This window comes from Corvus brachyrhynchos, unplaced genomic scaffold (genome assembly GCF_000691975.1).
Source record: "Corvus brachyrhynchos isolate BGI_N302 unplaced genomic scaffold, ASM69197v1 scaffold115, whole genome shotgun sequence".
NCBI lineage: Eukaryota > Metazoa > Chordata > Aves > Passeriformes > Corvidae > Corvus > Corvus brachyrhynchos.
This window is the reverse complement of record NW_008239553.1, coordinates 18,022,777-18,046,452: the sequence shown is the minus strand read 5'-3', so window position 1 is coordinate 18,046,452 and position 23,676 is coordinate 18,022,777. Positions and strand designations below refer to the sequence as shown.

The following is a 23,676-nucleotide window of genomic DNA, read 5'->3' as shown; positions in this document are numbered from 1 at the left end:
AGAGTCTACTATATTAGTGATGTCTCATAAGGAAAAGAAAGAAAAGAAAAAATGTTGGGTTTATATTGCCTCTCTTATGATCTCTAATAGTTAGCAAGTCATACAAAGAAAACCATCTCTGGAGGTCATGTCTAAAATAATACTTTGCAATATTTTATTCAGCTATGACATACATTTTGGAGAGTCAAGGAATATTTTGCAAATTGGTAAATTACCACGAACAGCTGTCACTTTCTTTATATAAATCCACATGAGTATTTGCAAAGCAATTCACTAATGGAGTAATACATTTCTCAGTGTAAATATGATTTAGTAAACAAATAAGCAAAATTGCTTCCTTTGATAATGACATCAAAATTGGCATTTTTGCAAATTAAAACTGGTAAAGAAAAGAGATGTGATCAAAGCTGTTACCTTGTTAAGCCTCCTCACAGCTCAAAAGCACTGATTCTTTTTAATCGAACATAAAAATTTCCAAATTAAATGGATTCATGTCTATGTGGAAAGAAGAACATGACAGACAAAATTATATATATAGTTCTTTGAGTGCGATGTCAATCTCATACATCAGTTCACTCCAGAGCTATACAATGATTTCACAGGCAACCAATCCAGATTTACATTGATGTTGCAGAGTGGAAATACCTTCTTAGAATTTTAAAGTAAACTTCAATAAATTCTATAATTCTATTGAAATTAATTTATTTGGATAGACAAAAATCCAAGAAAATTTGTGTCAGAGATTATTTAATACATATCTCATGCAAGAATGGATATGCATTTTAATCAAGGGGTACTTATTTGAGCACTTGACTCAATACTTTCAATTTTTTATTTGTTACTATGTTTTGCTTCCCTGTCTTGCTTTTGGCATTCAATGAAATTGGAGTGAGAACTGAACTTTGTGCTCCACAAAATGCAGAGAACATCTTTTGTGTCTGGTCACATCTCGTGTTTTCTGGTAACCTGAATATCTGGGACCATGAGACTTTCTGAGTCCTCAATTCTGGTAATACTAATTGGCCACAATTACTGATGTTCTGACCCCTCTGATTTCCTGTATCTGTGGACTCCAATAATGGTTTTCCTGTTGTTTTGTTATTGTTAACAGCTCACTTTCACCGTGTGGGAAACAATTCCCCTACAGGGATGATGTCTCTTAGCTGTGTGTTGTGAAAGATTGTATTCTGGTCTTCTGAAGGATCGAAATTCTGCTGAAGCTTGATGACAATTTAATAGCTTGGTAATTTTCACCTGGGCTGTTCTGCACTCCCATGAAAATATTTACCCTCTGTGACTGGACACAGCTCTGAAAATTCTTTTCCAGTTATGATCCATGTTTTCTTTTTCTGTGCTCATGTTCCAAAGTATCTATTCTGGTACAATTTATAGTATGTTTTCTCTCAGTGTCAGCCAAACTTTTTAACATAATGGTCAAATTTCAGAAATGTGTTTGCAACCTAGTGTACTAACAGAAGATAGATAACAAAAGAATTTTTGGGGCAAATATTGCTCTGTTATTTCTTGTCTTATCGCTGGTTGCCTGGGAGAAGAGACCAACCCGCATCTTGCTGCGCCCTCCTTTCAGGCAGCTGTAGAGAGGTATAAGGTCTCCCCTGAGCCTCCTCTTCTCTGGGCTAAACAACCCCAGCTCCCTCAGCTGTTCCTCACATGACTTTTTCTTCAGACCCTTCACCAGCTCCGTTGCTCAGAACGGGACAGAGGATGCAAGGTGTGGCCTCACCAGTGCTGAGTACAATCACTGCCCTGATCCTGCTGGCCACACTATTGCCGATACAGGATGCCAGTTACCTTCTTGGTCACCTGTAACACACTGGATCATGTCCAGCTGCCTGTTGACCAGCACTCCCAGGTCCTTTACCACCCGGCAGCTTTGCAGTCACTTTTCCCTGTATTGCTGCCTGGGGTTGTTGTGATCCAAGTGTAGGACCTGGTTCTTGGCCCTGTTGAATCTCACACCACTGGCCTCGGCCCATCAATCCACCCAGTCCAGACCCCTCTGCAGAGCCTTCCTACCTCTCAGCTGACCAGCATTCCCACTCAATTTAGTATTGCCTGTGAACTTATTGAGTGTGCACTGGATTCTCTCATGCAGATCACTGATCAAGATATTAAACATCACCGGCCGCATAAGCCTTGATATGTCATCAGGATATATATTTTAAAAGAGAAAATTTAGATGTAACATATGCATTATGAAGTATATAGCAGATGAAACGTCATAAATAACCATTACATTAACCTTATATTTTTTCTCAGCTCTAGAGAACCAGATTTTAGATGTTCAACATGAACCCAAATGAATTGCAACTGTCACATATGCAATAAAAAAGAAAGACATGGTTGAGAGCTTTTCGATTGGTCACTAGTTTTTGCCTTTGTGAACAATCTGCCCATGATATTTTCTGTAATTTTCTATGCTTTCCTTTCTGTATAACTCAACAGACCACCAGTGTCAAGAATTAGCTATCCACCCCGTCCAGAAGCATTACTTCTATTTCTCTGTAAAAAAAAAGAAAAAAAAAATTGTTCAGGACTGCCTTCAAATCAGGCTTCTTCAATACATTCAATTTACAGGGTAAAGATATCTGTAAGCAATTTCAAAGGCATATGTCTACCTGGTGCCCTGTGGAAGTTTTGTAGATTGGAGATCTATACATCTAAACTTAATAAACATATTACTGAATAAGTGAGGATAAATAAATACATTATTATGAAATTTAGAATAGTTAAAAATCCTTTGAATTTCATTTACATGCAAATTTACCATGAGACGCATTTTAAAAGGGAATTTAGGTCTAACATATGTGTTATGAAGTGTATAGCAGATGACACAACACAAATCAGCAATTGTCACTTCACAATAGAAGTTTTATACACTCACAAATGACATGGACATTATCCTTGTACTTATTCCCTTTTTCTGCAATATATTTTTATAAGATTATAATACATGAAAATTTCCAGACTGCTTGCTAAACAATTCTGTATTCTTCCCCAAAAGTAGCTATTTATATTCATTCTTTAATACCATGGTGTCCACACATACAAAAAGATAATATTAACATCCAAAGATAAATTTCTTCAGTCCATAGGAATACTTTTATTCAACTACTAAAGTCAATATTCATGTTGGTAGAGTCCAGAATAACAGTCTTTAAAAGCCACATAAAAAGGATGAAATTGCTGGATTGCAGAAAATTGGGCATTAAATCTAAAATGTCATTCCTCAGTGAGCCTGCTGTGCTTAGGTTTTCAGTTGACCTAAGAAGCTCAAAATATAGAGGAATGAGTTTACATTCACTCAAATTAGAAAAGGCAAATAGTGCAAATCTTTGGAATACTGACACAAAAGGGGGAAAAAAAGACAAAAACCAAACCACTCCTTTCCCTCCTGTGTTCATGTTGTACAACCAGTGTAACTGAGAAGGAAGATGTAGACTCAGTAGAGACAGTTGAAGATGTGACTCTTTCATGATATGTTCATTCTGATTCTCCTCGGAAATTTCTGCCTCTTTAGCAAAAGTGACAAGGCAGGGAATGGGTCTGATTTTCAGCAGCCATATTTTGCAGACTAGTATCTCAGGACAAATACTGATGAGAGCAGTTGATATAATCCAGCTGACCAAAATCTGTATCTCTCTGTGTAGGGACTCTGGAACACAGGACCAGCTATCCAGGCAATATGTAGACAACTCTTCAGGAGAGGAACGGGGCAACTGTATCAATCCTGCTCCTACTAACTGTTCTAGAAGTAGTAGTGGCCGTAAACCCAATTTGCATCTTCTTTCTCTTATTTAACTTATACCTATAAGAAAATACTAAAAAATATCTGATGGCCCACCAAGCACATTCCTAACACATAGTAGACCCAAGCCCCTGACCAATCTTCAAGGCAGCCACTGCCCTAGTCACTACTTCAGGACTAACCATATGGTTTCACTACATTTCCACGTGACTCCTGACCCTAGGCCTACGTTCACAACTGTAGTCATACTGCAATAATGACGAGACATCATATGAGAAAACACATTGCCAGACTACCACACCCCAACAGTCAGAAAAGGTTTATGATGTGCAATAATTCTATTCATCACATCTGAAGCATTCTTCTTCCTAGGATTCTTTTGAGTGTTTTTCCACGCCAGCTAGGCCACTACCCTAGAATTAGGCAGACAATGCCCCCCCATAGGAATCAAACCCCTCAACCCCATAAAAGTTGCCCTAGTAAACACTGTGTAGTATCATAAAGAACAGACCTAACTCTCCAAATGCTTTGACTGACACCCTCAAGTTATATGAAAAGCCATACATTTTAAGCTACATATGAAAAAAATTGCTCTTTCAATAGTAAAAATCAATATGGTAAACCATACACTTTTGTACTATGATAAACTTATGAAGCCACAAAAAACCCCCTGTATCTGTGTGGTTAGTCACAATGTAGTAATAAAACTCACATGTAGTAACTGAAGTAACTGCAGAGTGAAAAAAACCAGAAAGAAAAATACATCCTCTGTCTAGGCAGTACTATCTAATACCTTTGAAATGTGTTTGTGAATAACTTTTATGGTAATAATTGAGGCAATTGGTCCTTTGTGCTAATGTAGAATTAATGTATTAATTATTAAATACAAGTATATATTGTCTTTATAATGAATTGGTGCAGAGCCCCAAAGTTCATATGGTATTCCCTCTCTTTGACTGCTTTATTAGAGATTCTGTAGCTAGTGTGAGACACTTGGAAATGCTTCTATGACATCAGTGCACTTAAACATTAATGGTTTCTGTGTAAGCCTTTACAGGTTTCTAAAGTTTTTGCCCTCCTAGTCTCCTTGCCCTTTCTGTAGCCATGAGACCTATATAAGAAACTGAACGTTGTTAAGTGGTCTAATATAATTATTTTTAAAATGACACCGGTAGGGACTAGAGTGCTTTGATGTTTGCCAACTATCCTGAAGTGTCTCTTGACACAAACCAAAGGTTAAGGCAGATAGAAAAGAAAAAATACATTTGCATAATTTAAATGTAAACATCTCATTTACTGTTTTGGAAAGTAACAAAAAAAATCTAGTACTTTGATGTGCACATTTTGCCTTTTATATGAACAACTCTTATATTAAATTCCTGAAGCAGAAAGCTCTATTACAGCAATTTAGAGTATGTTCATTTCATTCTGTCAAACCAGATTAAAGGGGACTAGTATGAGAGATGCCTACATTTACAATCAATGAGATAATGGTTCTGCTGCTGGAGAGTATAATTTCTCTATAATGGAAAAATTTTGCTTATTTTTTTTTCCTTGAGAAGACTAAGAAGGTAGTTTTTTTCCTTCTCCATCTTTTCCAAATATCCTATGCACATCTCAAATCTTGGAGATATGTTTAAATATTTTTGCAAAGCTTGGGACAGTAAAGATGGGACAAGAAAGATTAAGACAAGAATGGCTTTATCTACTTCAAGCCTCTCTGAAAAGTTTCCACTAGTTACCTTGTTAGCCTTCTGTTTTTTATGCAGTGCAGTAACAGTAGAAAAATGTCATTGAAATTTTCCACAAAGCTTCTGTAATATCTGAAAGGTCTGTGGAAGACTGATTTTAGGCATGTGTGTCAATCTATAAAGGCCTCCACATTTGAGGGATTGGGATAGATTTCTTCCTTTATCTTCCAAGTTATTTTTTGACTACATTAGATGATTTGAATAGTGTGATGTCTGTAGGTAGGTTTCCTCAAGTAATTCCATGCATTTTTTTTGTTTTGTTTCCAGTTTCAGAAGGAGGGGATGCCAGAAATGTGAGTTTGTCATGACTATGTAATCCAGCCAGCATTTAGCTGACCTGCCTCAATACAGAGTTGAAGGACTAAGTTGAAGACTTTTGACATGGTCTTGTCTCTCATCAGTGATGAGAACAGGTTTTGTTTTTCCTCTGTGGAAAGAATTCTTTCAGTTTAAATCCATTGTGCTGGCATTCTTTTCTCTATGTAATCTGGTGGGCCATACAAAAAAGAAATGCATCAGTGAGAGCGACATGTTGGCTTTCCAGAGATTTCATGCAACCTCATTTTGCTATTTCCTCCCAGTATTCACACAAAGAGTTTTGCACCTGATCTGACAAAGATTTAGTTACAAATTCCTATTCTGGCATTTTCCTACTTAGGTATCCACTTCACAGATGACTACAAAACCTCCATGTGTGACTCTGTAACACTCTTTGGAGATGATGACAAAAATCACAAAATCAATTAGAACTGATTCTTCAAACTTTACTTTTTTTATCTTGTGCTCAGTTTGAATTCTCTTCTCCCTGCTGCATTGGAAGCTAACAACCACCTCACTGCTGTGATAGGATTTTAACCTACTCACATGCGCAGTTGTTGATGTGACCTTGTTACAAAGGGTTTTTTACGTTATTAGTAATGTTATTAACCTTTTTCACCACATCAATAGACTTTTCCCAACAATTTTGAAACTGCTGATATTTAACAAGAACTAAGAAGTAGGACTTCAAGCCCTAAGTGTTTACCTAAGTTTTTATTATAGATTTCCTTGGCAAGGTACAGCTCTATAAACTCATCATGTAAGGTAAATTAGTATTGACCCAGTGAGCATATATAATGCTTGCTTCAGCCTCCTTTTCAGTCCTATCCTCTCCAAAATCTCTGGTGCCATCCAAAAAATTTTTGTTTTTACATTTAGATAGGTGATTAAATCAGATTGTATGCCAGGTTGTCTAGGGAGTGCAAGCACTGTGAAATTGTAACTTAATCACTTTCTGCTTCAAAAGTGTTCATGGGAGTCTCTTAGGGTATCTCTGTTTGTTTTACCCCATTTAGTTCCATAAATCCTTAAAAACTTGTCTGACAGTATGTTTCTCCAACTTTGGTAATTGGTGAAATATAAATCTTGATGCTGTTTTGACTTCTGCATTAGGAAAAGGATTATGTCTGCAGAGCCAATATCAGATGACCACAACCACAGTTGTACCTCTTCTGTGGTGATCATAGAATAAACCAAAAATATGCAGCAAGGCTCCAGCAAACGGCTCCTAGAAGGGGATGACAGCAGTGTCAAGAAAACCTCATTTTCCTCCTGATGTGTCTGAGAACATTAACTTCTGATAATAAGCTATAGTTTTTCATTTCTCTATGCCCATCACACCAATATTTGATTGAGCATTTTATAAGCTTTATCTGAGCTATGCATGATATCTCATACACACTCTTGATGGATTATAGGTATATTTTCCTAGATGAATGCTCCTGTGCAAGAACAGACTTCTAAGAAATATATCTCCATATATTCCCCTGATATTTTGGGGTTAGATTAATAGCTTGTGAGAAAGTGAGAAGGCTTTTCTGGGTTCTGAAACAAATTGAAGGAATTATTTCTATACAGATGTTAAGTTGATGCAGCCCTTGTCTCATATATATCATATTATGCTTGAATATGCATCAGGTGTTCCTTAGTTTTCTTTTTCCTATTTGTAATGTTATTCCTGTAGCATAAGCCTCTTTCCCCTCAAATATATTTGTCTCTCTGAAGGCTAAAGACACACAGTGGATACTTCTTCCACTAAAAAATTTAGATTAACTAATTAAAACAGATTTTTAAAGAAATCACTGCAAAAAGTATCTATCACCTGTGAAAATCACTCTGCCCTTATAACTTGCCACACACATGCATCTTTCTCCTTTGACCTCATGTCCCAAAGCTATGCATTGGAGCTATTCATCTTCTCTCAGAGAAAGAGACACAAGAAAGTTTTAGTCAAGGAGATTTAGACACAACCATAATAGATTATTCTTGTTGTGAAGTAGTTCTGTGTTGTTTTGCCGTGGTCTGACATTATGCAGCATTTGCCGTCTTCACAGAATAAGAGGATTCCTGACTTGAAAGCATAAAGTCCTACAGCTGAAGATAACAGTTTAGTAATCCAGCTGTAACAACTGTGTGAATGCAACAGGTGTTGTGGATCAAACCACAGAGGACAATTAATACTGGGATTCCACTAGCACTGCAAATGAGGGATCTGTTTTAGAAAAAAGGAAAAATACTTTTTTTTTTTTTTTGCCACGGATAGATAGTACTAGCTATTTGAGATATCACAATCACATTTGCCTTTTTAGTTTATTTTGTGTCTGTATTGCAACTTGTGTCAGAATCTGAAAATTCTCAGAAAATGAATGTTTATTTATTAGAAACAGGGCTATACAAATGAATTGAACACAATAAATATTTGCAATCATAGAAAAGAATGCTTGTTGTTATAGTAGTTAGTGTATTAGTATCCAGGGACAGTAGTGGTGAGGATAGAACCACAGGTACATACAACTTCAAAATGTGTGCCTGTGATGAATTTGCTTGTGGTTCTGGAAGGAAAGTACTCTGAAGCAGTATGAAAATCTGGGCAGCCCAGAAGGCCTAGAGGTATTCGCATTATGCCATGACCTATTTTTTCATATATTCATAAAAATATATGAAACTGAAAGATTCTGATTTAGTAATATTTTTTTTTGTTGTGATAGCCCATGGTTCTGACAGCCAAATTCAGTATATCTTAGTACTGCATTTCTTTACCAACTAAAATATTAATATAAGATTGACTAAATATCTCTTCTAAAGTCTACAGAGCCCAGAGGTTATTAAGAAATCCTGGTTTTGTCTTCAGGGGTTTCAGGCTCCTTTCCATACCTGCAGATAGCTTTTGTGCACTCAGCTTTTGAAGGATGGATCTTTTTCAAAGCTGAGGGGGAGGAATGCTAATAAATCACATCTTTATGAAATATTCATTAATTCAGTGAGTTCTTTACAAGGTTGCTGCCAAGGCAGCGCAGGGTGACGAATTACATTTTACACACAGAGGAAATGGTTGACAAGATGCATTGTCTATATAGAGGGTTTCCTGAATGGTCACATACAAAGCTAACCAACAAAAGTTGTTTACACTATTAAGCAAGCAGGACAAAAATGCAGCTGTGTGTATCCTTGCCAAGCTCCCCTACCTCCTCTTTTGTGAAGCGTTTTCCCTCCCGGCTTAGTTCTACTTTGTAACAAAATTTTGTTCTTATGAGGTGCTTTACTTAGAATGCCAGTGGAATGAAGTCAGATGGTAAGAAAAAAGTGAGCCAGCCTTGTGGCCTTTGTTACATCTTATAAGAGGATGTGGACTTGCTTTAAGGTCTCTCTTCATGTGTCAGCAGTCATCAGAACCACACTGCACAAAAACAAACTGAATGTTCCTTCACTAGAAAGTGAAATGGAATCTTTCTTGATTGACTCTTTCATCTCTTTCAGACTCTGAAAGCAACCCCTGGGTTGCAAGGACACTGGAATCAGTATGACTGTGTTCCATCTTGCCCACAGTTGTGCCCTAACACAACATCATGATAGAGAGGATGGTGTTCTTGTGAAAGCACTCAAAGGGCACATCTTTCCTTACAAGGTACATAGCTTTTGACTGGCTTAGTAAAAGAGTAAAAAAAATGACACAGATTTACAAAGACTCAAAGGTAAAGGCTGCAGAAAGTAGCCATTAAAATGTAATGGAACTCTTTCTCTTCAGTGGAGCGTACAAAGTGTTGAAGAACTAGGTTTTGTCCCAGACATGAAAGAAGAGAAGATGCAAGGACTGTGACTTAATGAGATTGCATCTTGATTAACTCATCTGGGAACTATGCAGATTATCTTAAGGATTTCCACTTTCTGGAGAGCAAACTCCACCATATTAAAAAATCTACACCCTCTGGACTTTTAACAGGGTGTTTGTCCTACCCTCTGTGCATATGAAGGTAAAGGGGGATGTTGAAAAAAGAAATATCCCCCAACTCTTCACAATACTTTTTTATTTTGTTGATACACTTACTATTTTTATAGGGTTTTTTGGGGGTTTGTGTCTTCATGTTATACTTCCAAAATACATACACAGTTTGAGAACAATATGTCTGTCCTACCCTTAAAATAAAAAAACCTTCTCTTAATTTTCATATTAGCTCCCTTTCGTATAATCATAGAATGGTTTGGGTTGAAAAGAATCTTAAAAACCATCTAGTTCCAACCCCCCATGATGGTCAGGGATGCCATTCACTAGAGCAGGTTGCTTGAGGCCCCATCCAGCCTGGCCTTGAACACTTCCAGGAATGGGGCATCCATATCTTCTCTGGGCAACCTATTCCAGTGCCTCACCACACTCTGAATAAAGAATTTGTTCCTTACATCTAATCTAAATCTCTCCTCTTTTGTTTTAAGTCTATTCTGCTTTGTCCTGTCACTATCAGGCTGTGCAAAAAGTTGCTCTCCTCTTTCTCAAATGCACCCTTTATGTACTGGAAGGCTGCAATGAGGTCTTCCCAGAGCCTTCTCTTCTCCAGGCTAAACAACTACAATTCTCACAGCCTGGCTTCACAGGAGAAGCGCTCCAGCCCTTGGAACATCTTCATGGCCCTCCTCTGGACTTGCTCCAACAGGTCAATGTCCTTCTAATGTTGCGAATTCCAGACCTGTATGCAGTACTCCAGATGGGGTCTCCCGAGATGAGAGCAGAGGCACAGAATCACCTCCAAATTGTTGGTTTTGCTGCTTTTGATGCAGCCCGGGATACAATTGGCTTCTGGGCTGGAAGTGCACACTATTTGCTCATGTTCAGCTTTTTATCCACTAGAGCCCACAAGCCCTTCTCCATGGGGCTGCTCTCCGTGAGTTCTTCTCTGTCTCTCACATCTGGGAGATTGCCCTGACTCAGCTGCAAACCTTGTATTTAGACTGAACTTCATGAGGTCCTCATGGGTCCACTTCTCAAGTTTGTCCAGGTTCCCCTGGATGGTATCCCTTCTCTCTGTTGTGTCAACTGCAATGCTCAGCTTCATGTTGTCTGCAAACTTGCTGAGAGTGCGCTCAATCTCACTCTGTGACTGATGAGAATATTTCCGTAAACAATGTTTGTGCTTGATTTCAAAAGCCTTTAAAAGAAACTCAGCCCTGAGCCTTCTGTATTAGATAGGCAGGAATAGTTGCTATATGAGATCCTATCAGTATTTTAAAACTGTGAATGTTCTTTTCTTAACTCTGTCACAAGTAGTCACTGTGTAGTTTTATATTTGGTGGCTGATGTGAAGATTTTGAATTCTGAATTAAGTTTGCCATGGTAAAAAGTGTATACTTGATTTTTTTCCCAATAAATCTTGATTTATGCACTAAAGATCAAATCAGAATCTAATCAAAGGCTTAAGGAACACCTTGAATGGGTTTTAAGACTGCAATACATTTTTAAGTGCTTACCTGAGGACAAATTCAGCTGATCATTAAACATCTTGTTTGCAAATACCTTCTGTAAAATACCTTCTGTTTTCAAAATTGACATGTACATAATTAAGAAAAAATAATTTTTATGACCAAATTAAACAAAACAATTTGTTTAAGGAGCAAGAGAGTAAGGTATTAATTTTTCTTGCTTCTTTTTCATATCCATATGAGTTTCTGTTAACCTAGGTATAACCCATTCATTTTAGAGAAAAACATTCAGTCCCCTAATCATTTTGGGTCAAGTTCTCCTGAACTTCACAATGTCGACATTCATGAGAATTGACTCGCAGAATTGAAAGGCACACCATCAAGAGTAAAAGGACAAAAGCTTTCCTTTATATAACAGGGTCATGATCAATGGATGTAGACAATGCTATTGAAATGCATGATAATTAAAAATAAGAAGTTGAAGAAGTAAGTCTAATGGGGAATGTTCTACAATTTGTTTCAGTTTCTAAGGTAAATTTTCAACAAGTTCAAATAAAGTTACATTTGAATCCTTTCAGATCACTGGGGAACATACATCATTGAAATATCACTGAAGCATGTTATCTGGCTTTTCCTGTGCTCCTTATCCCCCATCCTTGAAATGTCCCCTGTACTGAGGTTATGAATACAGAGGTTCAGGAACAAATTTGGATATCCATTGCCTTCAAGAATTTGCAGATTTTTTTTTCCCTTGACACCATCTAGGCTGGACAAGCAGCCAGGAAATGTGTCCCTGAACCTTTACTACTCTCTGCTGAGTGAAGATAGCTCCTCACTGGACAAATTAAGTCTCCATGCCCTTTATCAAGCTGGCTGCAGAATTCTCACATGAAATAGGAAGTTAAATAATAATTAATACTTTCATAGATTTTACATGTTTAAACAGAAAATAAAACAACTATTTTAGAAAATTTGATTTTTCTCCAAATTTAATTTCTTTCTGTGTTTTTTATTTTTAGTCTTGTCATAAATTGCACAAGGTAATTGAGAATTTTTGAATTAGGGCTTATGATATCAGTATTCAAATATGCATATTTATTACTGACACTAAAGTACTTCTTCCCTTGTTTTACTTTGTGAAATGGCTACTGAAAATCTCCAGTATCATTTTGATAATATCCTATTCCCACATATTTATGATGTTAAGTTTATCTCTGCAAATTCGAAGTTTGAGTGTTTTTTGCTTAGCTCAATAAGGTGAAGCTGTAACCTCACAAGAGACAGATTTCCATAGACATTTTCCAGATGATAGCAGTATCATAACCAGCTAAAGACATTATGTTGCACTTTAAAAATTATCAAAAATGTGATAACAGCTTTCCTTTTCTCTTTGAGCTATCATAGTTAAGAAATGTAAATTGGCCATGTCAGCTTCCGGATCTGATTAAGAAATCCATCTCCTAAAATTTAACGCCAGTTCTCTGAATATGTACCAACTCCTGAAAAGACATTGATGTTTGAAAATCTAAAATGTGGTCTAGGGAAGGCTCATGGAGTTACCTTAGAGCAGCATCCTTAAGGCCACAGCTCAAGAGGAATTTAACAAAAAGATCAGGCCTAGTAGTGACAGAAAACCGTGCATCTCTTTCATTTTCAATGTTTTTCTGTATAATGAATTTCTTAAAAGAACACCAGAATCTAGGGGTTCACGCATTTACTGCATATTCACCAGCAGACAGCAAAAACTTGTGCCGTAAATGTGCTTTCCTTTTGCTTTAGAGGAGGATAGAAGGCCTAAGAATGCCTTCAGGGTAAAGATTGTAATGAAAACCTGTATCTGTATTAATGGCATGAGTTTTGAATTTAAATATGTATCCTAATTTTGGATTTATCTTTTTTTTTTCTTTTTCCACTTTGGATGAGTAATTTGGGAATGTAAGCAAGAAAATATTGCATCATAGATAAAAGATTTAATCTTAAAATTGCCTTCACTAAGCATTCTTATAAAATTCAGGATAAAAGCAGGGCTTGAAGAAAAAAACACATTTAGAAAAAAAAAAAGTGTTCAAGGTAGCAAATGGCAAGTTGTGGTTATAGCCTTTATAGGTTCTGCATTTTAATTCTTTACAGTGTGTCTTGAAGAGTCTAGTAACGGTGATTTATGTCACATCTTGAAAGTTGTGTTGCTGGATTTCTGTTTGGAATTTACTCTGTGGGATCACCCTAAGAGCTGAATAGACACTAGCTATTAAATCCTTCCACTGTATTTTTCCCAAGGAGCTATTTCTATACACATGTGAGTAAATGCACAATAATCCAACAAACACTAACTTTCTTGTTGCCTTTCTGAGACATTCTCCTTGGTGTTCATGATTATGAGCTCATAAAATACATTAATGTTAATCCTTTCTTCTTTAATGCGAAAAATCTCCAAGAAGTCAAACATGGCAGAGGGAGTGCAATAAGCATGGGACTAGAATCAGCTGGTATTTTTCCTTATATGAGTAAAATGTTCTAAAGTTGTCACTATTTTGTGTTGTTTCTCCCAAAAGAAGCAGCACATAATTTAGTGTGCAGAAAGTAAAAAGACCAAGTTATATGAATCAATATCAATTTTCTTCTTTCAGCTCTAGAGTAACCTTGAAAGAAATACATGAAAGAACTAATTTTGAAAGAAATAACTTTGAAAAATTACCTTAAAAGACAGACTCTTTTTTGTCTTTTCTTCCATGTCTAACCTGTGCTATTAAGCTGATTCACCTGTAAGCATGTTGATTTGATTCAACTTTAGCAAAGCAATAACAATGTAAATAGTAGAATTTGGAGAAGGCTTCCTGACTAATCCAAGAGTAAATTTTTCACTGGAATGACTGTCTTCCTTGGAGAAAGTGAGTAGTCTCTCTTCTGCTCTTTGTCTTTTTCTATGAATGTTGAGTTATCTGCAAAGATAAAGGGTCCTCACCCTTTGCAATACCAAGATGTGCTTAGTCATTGTTTGAAGAGCTAGATTGAAGGTCTATCTGCTGTGCCATGCTGCTTCCTACTTCAGTGCTCAGAGGTTTCTCTTCTTTTCTTTATTGTTCCAACTCTCCTTTTGCAAAGAAGTACAGAAGTCCTACATCTAGAATTTGATATCTATTTTAGTAATTGGAATTTTCACACAGATTTATGTGAAAGGTATTGCTAACAGAAAGGATGCTCTATGACTCATAGCTGTACTTTATATTCACTAGGGGTGTGATGCTGAGGCTAATAATTATGCGTTGAATGTTAGGAGATGATACTGCTGTGGAGTTGGAAGCTTAAGAAAACAAATCATAGACGTGTTTCAGGGGTCAGCATTTTAACTTTTCATGTTTCCCTGTAAAGCCTCATCAGTAATTTGCAATCCAGAGACTATAATCTCTGCTGGAGAATCATGGATTCCTGAAATATTGGCTCAGAGAAAAACTATCTAACCCATCTGCTATTCATTTCTGGCACAACTTGGAGCAAGAGGATTTAGAACAGGCTATTTCCAGTTGTGGGTCAAAGAACAGGTGGGGGGACATTTCCTGTTACCAGTGTGGACCCTACCTTTTCTTTTAGGTAGTGCATGACAAGAAATGATCCTTTTCTCTTGATCTGGTTTGCTCAAGAGTTTAGGGAGAGATGCTCAGTCCCTCTAATGCTGTTTCTTTTAACCAGTTTGGAAAAGCAAGTCAATAACTTAACTTATATTTGAAAGCTAAGATTGCCCTGGGTGTTGGCTTACATCCATTGCAAAGTTCTGGCATTTTTGATGGTATAGGAGATTTCAACATGAAAATAAAGTAGATGTAGTACTTTCATCGCTAATTCTTCTCACACCCCACCACTAAATAGTCCCTTTAGTCTATACCATCCTAGTCACAGTTCACCCTTTTCACATAAGCCATCATCTCAGAGTCAGTCTCCAGGCTCTTCCACCAATTCCTATTGTAGTCCCTTCACTACCAAACTCTGCTTTCTATCAAAACAATCCAAGAAACAAAATTTCCAAATATCACAGATAATGTCACACTGAAATCTCTTAGCCTAAATTTCAGGATTTGAAAAAAAAAAAAAAATCTTTCATCATCCAGTTAATCAATGCTGCCTGATTACTGTTATCTTCCAGTTTAATCACACAGGAAGAAAAATAGCATCATACTCTGCAACGACCTATACACTACTAATTCTTTTAAGCTGTATGTGCAGATTGGCAAGACTAATTTTCTCCCACATAATTTTCACCTTGACAGAAATGGATGGTAGCAAACCACCTACAGGTTATGTGGCACCTCTGATCGGAAGGGTTCAATTTAATGCTACAGAATTGTACCTTTGATGATGACAGCATGTCCCTTTAAGCCAAAAAACTATTCAGTAACTGACTATAAAGTGGTTTTTTCACCCTTTCTGTACATGACCCTTCCCATCACTTTGTTGAATGTGCATGTAGCGCTCTGGAGACAAAAACCTTATATGAATGGAATTCTAAAGTTTGTGTCCTGAGGGCTATAGGCATTGTGATCCAGCTATGGGAAACTGAGTAATTAAGTTTAGTGGTGGAAATGTTAGTACACAGTTTGGGATCATGCAACACTACAATTTTTAAAAGGGCTTGTTGGGTTTATAGATATTTTGGTGTCATTTTGTGAGCATCTAATTACAAAGGCTAATTTTGGTTCACCTAAAATCCCAGTGACAAAAACAGCTTAAGGGAAATCCATATGGGATCCATGTGAAAATGCCTTTTAAACAGGATTCTTTTCTGTCTTAGTCATATGAAATTATGGGGTGACTTTCTATAGTTGTGTGAGTTTGTCCTTGAAACCTTTATGCTTTGGACAACTGTCAAAAATCAGAGATGGGAAGGAGAAAATATGTTTCTGATTATCAGTGTTTGGGAGAATCAAATATTTGATGTTTTCAGTCAGAAGACAAAATCAGTTATTTATAACTTTTTATGGAATTTTGCAGCATGTATTCATTTTTATTATAATTTTTTTTTTATTCTAATGAAGCAGATGTAAAATATTAAAAAGCAAGTAGGTATCAGCCACCAGGGATATTTTAGGTTATTAAATGAAATATATATATGTGGTTTTGGATGAGTGTTTCTATATGCGTGTCCAAAGGAGAGAGCAGAAATAGATATCTACCATTCCTTTGTTGCATTCATCTGTCCGACTGCATGAGCAATTCTCTGAGGAGCCTGTTGTATTCAAATTCTACTTCTGATTTTGTTAGGTTGCTGCAATTGCAGAGTTAAAGATCTAGCAGAAATCTACTAATGTTCAAAACAACCAGACACTGTTATTTACATTCTAAGACTCCTGTGTGTTCAATTAATATCTTATTTTAGAATCTGAGTGTGATGGTTTATGATGAGCCTTTGAACATTACCGTAACACTGCTGTCCTAAACCACTACCATTAGCCTGCAATGCAGCAAATTGTTGACAGCTATAACAAAGCATCACATCTGCCTTGTGAGCCCAGGATGCTGAGATGTTCTCTGTTGCTGCATAGTCAAGCAAATGCTATTTCTGTTTAATACTATCACTCAAAGCAATCGGATCAGTTGGTCACCTGGAACTGTTTTCCTCAATTTGATTTCTTAAGCAATACCTACAAAGTTTCCTTACCTGAAAAATACTTGAAGATCTTTGTATTTAATTGAGGTCTATGATCCATGAATGTGTGAAAAAGTAGGTGATTTCTTTGCCATGGAAGTGATCTTTTGTCGCAGGGTAGCAAATACTAGTTAGATGACGTGTTGCTGCATCCTTACCTCATTTCCAGTCAGCAACTGTACAAATGAAATGCAATAGTTGCTGTATATTTACTGATTTTCATCTCTAAATTAATGTAATCTGCTCAGCAGCAGTCATTCTATGAATACAAGGCTGTAAATTTAACTGACTGCTTTTCCATAGAAAGTGGGTTTGTTTGAGTCTTCCCTGTTATAGGTACATAAACTGAATCTTAGTCGTATGTGCAAGCATCACTGCTTTAAAAGTTATAACCAGTGCAGATTGGAATACTGATTCACTCCTGCACAGCTAGTTTTCATGTCAGACAGCTGCATATGTACAGTGGCTTGCTAAACTATTCAAATATCACAGTAATTCCCTTAAAAATAGGGCACTCCAGGAGAGGCTGTTTTCCACAACATTCAATTACAGGAGCTGTTAAAAACTAGAATCTAGTCTATAAACACTGTTAGTCTGAACTGATGGAGCAACATAATTTCATTTAGTTTATTTTTGCATTGGTCTGGGCTGTTGTTTTTATTGCCCCACTGTTGTAATAGTGACGTCACCCTTGTTTTCATTAATAAACCTTGTTATTAATTTCAAAAAAGCAGAAATGACTAATACTTTTAAAGTATTTATAAGTAAAGATTCATGCTGTAGTCCTTTCTCTGGGACCATCAGAATTAATCAAGAGCAGAACATGTAGATTTGGTTTTGATGAAAAAAATGCAAATATGAAATCACCTCAAGCTGCAGTTTCAAGTACTCTGTCAGCTAGCACTGCTGCCTCAAGCAGCAGTCCTGACCTCCTTCTCTACCTGACAGCTTATTCTCACCCTGCTTTGCTTCCTCCCTTGGGCTAGCAGAAATGTTTGTGCTGCTGCTCATTGAACTAGATCAGGGAACCAATCAGAGCTAAAACAGCTTTTTTTTTTTTTTCTGATTAATTTTAACTTAGATCTGATTCTCAATTTGATTCACCACGGGATTGCATGAGCAGGAAAAGGCTGCTGGCCTGTGAGAAAGGAAGGGTGAAATGCCAGTTCCTGTAGCATCCATACTATCTTAAACTGTGGTTCCAAATTTATTTTATCTCATTCTTGCTGTTCAAATTTTTGCACAGATATTTGAAATCTTCTGTTTGAGCTTAACTCCTTGATTTAACTTTTGATTACCTAAGGGCTTTTTTCCCAGAATAACCAGTGAACCTCCCCAGCTACCCCTGATATCTATAATAAAAATATGTATATGTAAACTGTATTATTCACAGTAAAGTTGCCTTCTAGGTCTATGCCTGAAAATATTCTTTGTGTTAGAAATGAGAGCAACAGCTTAGATTTGAACCCTTTGCAGGAATCACTAACACTGTCTTACAGAAAAGCCTAGGAAGAATTTAAAGCTGAGATATCAGTATTCTTTCAGAGTGTTAAACAATATAAAATTGTTTCAAATAGTGTATATTTTTTATGTGGCAAAGTTTTGGTAGTAAGAAGGCTTTAGAGGTGGCCTCTGTGAGAAGACACTAGGGACCGTCCCCATTTTGGGCACAGTCAGTTTCAGCTGACTCCTAAATGGACCCCATGCCAGCCAAAGCTGATCCCCATCAGCTGTGTTTCTGTGATATTTAGGGCAGGGTAAAAAGTGCTGGGGAGCAGGAGAGAGGGGAGAGAAGGGACAGAAAGGAGAGAAACAACCCTACAGGCACTAAGTGAGGAAAAGTGGAGAATCCCACATAGTCCACGGAGAAGACCATGGTGAAGCAACCTGTTCCCCTGAGGCCTGTGAAGAACCACACTGCAGCCTGTAGAAGGCTTCAACTGGAGCAGGTGGATGTGTTCATGCAGCAGGAGGCTTTCTGAGAGGAATGGTGGCCCATGGGGACCCATGCTGTGGCAGTTTGTTTCTGAAAGGCTGTAGCCTGTGGAAAAGAGCCATGAAGAAGAAGGGGGAAAGTATAAGAAGGAAGGAGTGGCAGGGATGAAGTGTTCTGAAATGATCATAACCCCCATTCCCATCCCTTTTGTGCTATTTGGGGTTGGGAGGAAGTTGGGAATGAAGGAATAAAATTGAACTTGGGAAATGGAGGTGCAGGGAAAGAAGATGGTTTTAGTTTTGCTTTTGTTACTCACTGTCCTATTCTGCTTTTTATTGGCAATAAATTAAGGTAGTCTTTCTAAAGATCTCTGTTTTGCCTGTGATGTGACCTCACTGTCTTTACCTTGATCCATGAGTTTGTTCATCTTAATTTCACTTTATGCCCTGCTGAGGAAGGGGAGTGAGAGAGTAGTTTGGTAGGCTACTGAGAACAAGAAGAGGCTAACCCACCACAGGTAGTAATAGCAACACATTGAAGTATATTTGCAGCATTTTGGTAAATTGTTCTTGTAGTATTTAATATAGTATTGTTCACTCTACAAAAAAAATTATCTGGTTTAGAGCTGAAAATGTACTAGTCTTCTGTTTCTGTTAGAGATACTATTTGGATCTAATTATAGTTAAACTATCCGTTGAATTTTTTATTTAAAAACAGGCTGGAACTGATTTTCCAAGGTACTTGTAAATGATCTTGAGTAAAAAAATAGCGTAGCTCCCATATATCATGTTTTCTTGAAAAGTATGTGTTCTCTGTGTGAAAGACCTCATAAACAGAGCTGCCTTTGTTCAGCTTAATTTTCCAGTTCTTGAAACCAATTTGATAAAAGTCCAGTAGCCAACAAACAAACACAAAACCAAAAACCCAACAATAACTCAGGAAATTCCTTTGAACTTGAGTTCAATGTATTGAATTTAATTTTGTCTCAAATCCCTTCCTTTGAAACTCAGAGATTCAAATAGTTCATATTTAAAATATTCTCTGTGACCTATTCCTATATTTGGTACAATTTAAGAAGTAGAAATGAGGAAGGAGGTCCTAGCAAATTAATACAACAGGGACTCAAGTCGAGCTGATATTAGGAGCATTATGTCTGTCATCCAGCACTTCTTAATTGAGAAAAGAGTACATTTATATGCTTACTTTAGAAAAAACACTTTTATAACAGCGATCTAACTATACCATAGTGATATTTCACCTTGAGTTTGATAAAGTTAATATAATTTTAACTAGTTTTAAAATTATTAATTCATTTAAAGGGTGTTTCACGATCCTCTGCATAAAAACTCAGTAATTAAAAGACTGTAATGAATAAAATATTTTTCAGTGTTTCTGATTAATAGTCCTGGATTTCATGTCCTCAAAGGCTGGTGACAATACTGCCCTGGAGATTTTTTTTTATTTTCAAGAACTGGAATACAGTTTTGTTGGGGTTGGTTGTTCGTTTTATAAAAATAGCATATCTCTACATATCTGGTTAAAACCTTTTTGTGTTTCCTCCTTGAGACAAGCTGTTGATAAAGCTGTAATCCAAAGCCATTGCCCTTGGGTTGCCTGGATGGAACCTTCAGCTAGGAATATGTGAGGAATGAGGTGATTAGCTTTTTTTATGTCCATTTTGTATCAATATACAATGAAATACGTGATAGCAGCCATATGAAAGTGATAATATATCTTGCAGCTTGAGCAGTAAAGCGCATGTCTTAATAACGACGGTTAAAATTAACACCCCTTGTGAAAAGAATGTGAGGAGTTTTTGTGGTGAGCCCATGAGTTGTTTTTAATAAGCATCAGAGTTAAACTGGCTTCACAGAGGGTTCCTTTTCAATTTTTGAAAGTGTGGTTTCACTACTAAATGAATTTTATCAATGCATTCATGCATATTGTAAAAATACACAACTACCACCCCCTTCATGCATTCAAAGCTGCTTGCATCAGTTAGGGTGTATTCTTAACTACCAAAAAAATTAACAAGTGTGTGATTAGTGTTAATGGTAATCAGCTAAACAAGTAGGAAAAAAAGGTGTTACCGACTTCTCAGGGACTAATAAACTTATATGTTCTGATAAATAGAGTCCTCATAGTTTGAATGGACTGGAGAGTAATTCAAATAAAGCAAAACACTCCCTCCTTAATTTAGAGGATGAGAACAGAGCTGAAACTTATCACAGATAAGACAGAGCTTAGCTCTTAAGCAAATGCTAATTGTCAATGCCTTTCATATTAGGTACTGAAAGAAATGGTAACGTTGTTCACACATCTTTCAGACAGTTTTCAGCTCTCTCTGTTGGAACATCTGGAAGGTTTCAGTTCTGCAAAGGTGTTTGTAGTCAGAACAAAATGAACTAGCCTTTTCAGTCCAGTCTAGGTTGACAGAGTTTGAAAGAACTTGAGACTCATCCTCTAAGTCTGAAGAAATAGCTGAATAGACAGGTGACTAGCAAAATTATGATAAACTTCAGAGAAATTAGAACTGAGGAGATTGGTTGCTAAATATATAGAATCTAAATGATATAGAACATGTATTTGAAAATATACAGTTGTTCTTTAACCCCAGGTAATTTTATTAATTTCTTAGTTTAAATAATTGCTCCTTATTTTTCCATGTTAGCTGATAACCTTTCTTAGAAAAAGAAATGTCTAATTTGTATTACAATATTTTATATTTAGAATATATTTTACACATTAGTTATATTGCAAGACACCTAATAAATGTTATTGATCCACACTTCTTAATTGTAAAAATTGGTAAAAATTTCACAATACAATTTAAAATTGAATGTAGGAAATGTGATGTACTTGGATTGTAAAAGGTTACTTAAGACACTAAAATGATTTCTTTAGGATCCATGAAACCTGAGCTGCAGTGAAGCGATAGCACTGAAGATTTATCCAAGAGAAAGTAATTGAAAATGTTCTGCAATGTATCATCTCTATGTCACATCAAATTACTAAAAAGAACACTAAAATGGATTTCATAAATATGCTCTTTCAGATAATTATTGCTCTGTGCAGCAATCCAACCTCTTATTGGAGAGTTTCACTGAATGTAGGTCCTCCTTTTGGCCTTTTATATGACTTAGATATTACTCCTTTAGTTTTACTATCCAAGGACACGTTGGATGACAACAAGTACTGCTTGAAGGGAACACCCAATGGTGTAAATAAGACAGTAATCCCAGCTGGTCTCAGCACAAGGAGAACGGGAGGGATTGTCCTATGCATTATCTGTGAGATGTCATGAATAGATCCTACTCCAGTATTCTCACTATGGTCTCTATAAATAATACAAAACCTACTGCTGGTGGTCATTATTAATGCCTTCTGACTGATATATCCAAGATAGTTAAATGATAGTTTCCTATCTGATGGATTTCCCTGGGATAAATACCTTCCTTATTAAGAAAAAATTTAAAAAGTGAAAACAGCATAAAACTTGCTTACTTGTTATTCTTTCCTAGAGCCCCAATAACATATCCAAAAGAGAAGAACAGTATATGGCAGATGACCAAAAGATGCAGAAAACAAAAGAAGTCAGAATGCTGAAGAAGGAAATGTCACAGAAACTAGAAAAAAATACAGGGCTAGAACATTTTTTACTTAAGAACAATCATAGGCTTTCTCAATCAACTTGCAGAACTATTTACCATTAGCTACTTTTGAACAATATATCCACATGTCTGCTGAGGGTTTATAGTTATTTCTTTATAGTATAGCCTTGTTACTCAGGTTTTCTAGGACTGTGAAAACAAACACAAAAATCAATACAGATGAAAAGCGTACCCTTGGCAGTTATGTCCAAGTTAGAGACCAGTGCTTTCACAACTGCTTTCAACACTAGGTTTTCTCACATGTTGCCTGTGTGTACCTGGGTATCTTTCAAAATTAAAATGAAGCATTTGTAGTTCTCCCATAGCACAGACAAAAAACCTGCATCAAAGCCACAACTAACAATTATATAAGTGACACAAAGGCAACAAAGCAGATAAACAAATAAGGTAAAAGTATAACTGCTGTTATCTGAACCTAAGGATCTCTCCCACCTTTCCAAAAAAGGCAAAAAATTATGGGTAGGAACCAGAGGGACTAAAGAAGGGAATATTTTTTTCTGTAGGTTGTGGGTGATCTTATGTCTTAATCCAACTGCTCTTATTACGTGCATGTTGCGCTAATTACCTACATAAATTATTTTCTGGATATATTAACTTTGTGACTTCTTTTATTCTGAGCTTTCACTTTCAGTAGGATAACAAAATAACAAACTTAAAGGACAATTCTATTTTAAAGGCCTTTGATCATGAAAGTCTCAAACACAACAGAAATATTCTGGTCAAAATATGGAAGTTCTATAAACAACTCTAGTTTGTTCTGCGGATGTAATGAAGAGATGATATTCATCTACGCACCTACTGCCATTTAGTGCAAAAGTGCAACTTAAATTCTTTAAAATTTAGAGGAATAATTCAAGGAGTATTTTCAGCAAGTGTGATTTTCATTGCTCCATTTTCTTCAGAGAAGCACAAGACTTGAATATTAATGCCACCAAAGTAATGGCAAAGTTGGTTGTGATGGGAAATCTTATTAGTAAACAAAAGCTGCATCTGAAAAATATTGTCATTAAAAGCTATGTAGTAGTTAATTGAGTCTGATATGAAATTTAGTGCTGGAAAGTTAATGACTAATGCAGCTATTTCACAGAGCTTGGTTACTGCAGGCTCTATAATGATCTTCTTTTCTTCATGGCAACAATGAAATTAACCTCTCCTTTGTCCTGCAGGTGTTGTGTTCTGATAAT

At 36.5% G+C, this 23,676-nt stretch overlaps 1 long non-coding RNA gene across 1 annotated transcript; it reads right to left on the bottom strand.

Annotated features, from left to right (window-relative positions):
• Positions 1 to 1,640: 1,640 nt before the first annotated feature.
• LOC108448509 lies at positions 1,641 to 10,492 on the bottom strand. The gene is made up of 3 exons (XR_001864395.1): positions 10,411 to 10,492; positions 4,533 to 4,535; positions 1,641 to 1,655 (listed from the first exon to the last, which is right to left on the bottom strand). It is a non-coding gene; the product is annotated as an uncharacterized LOC108448509 (long non-coding RNA).
• Between the last annotated feature and the right edge of the window lie 13,184 nt (positions 10,493 to 23,676).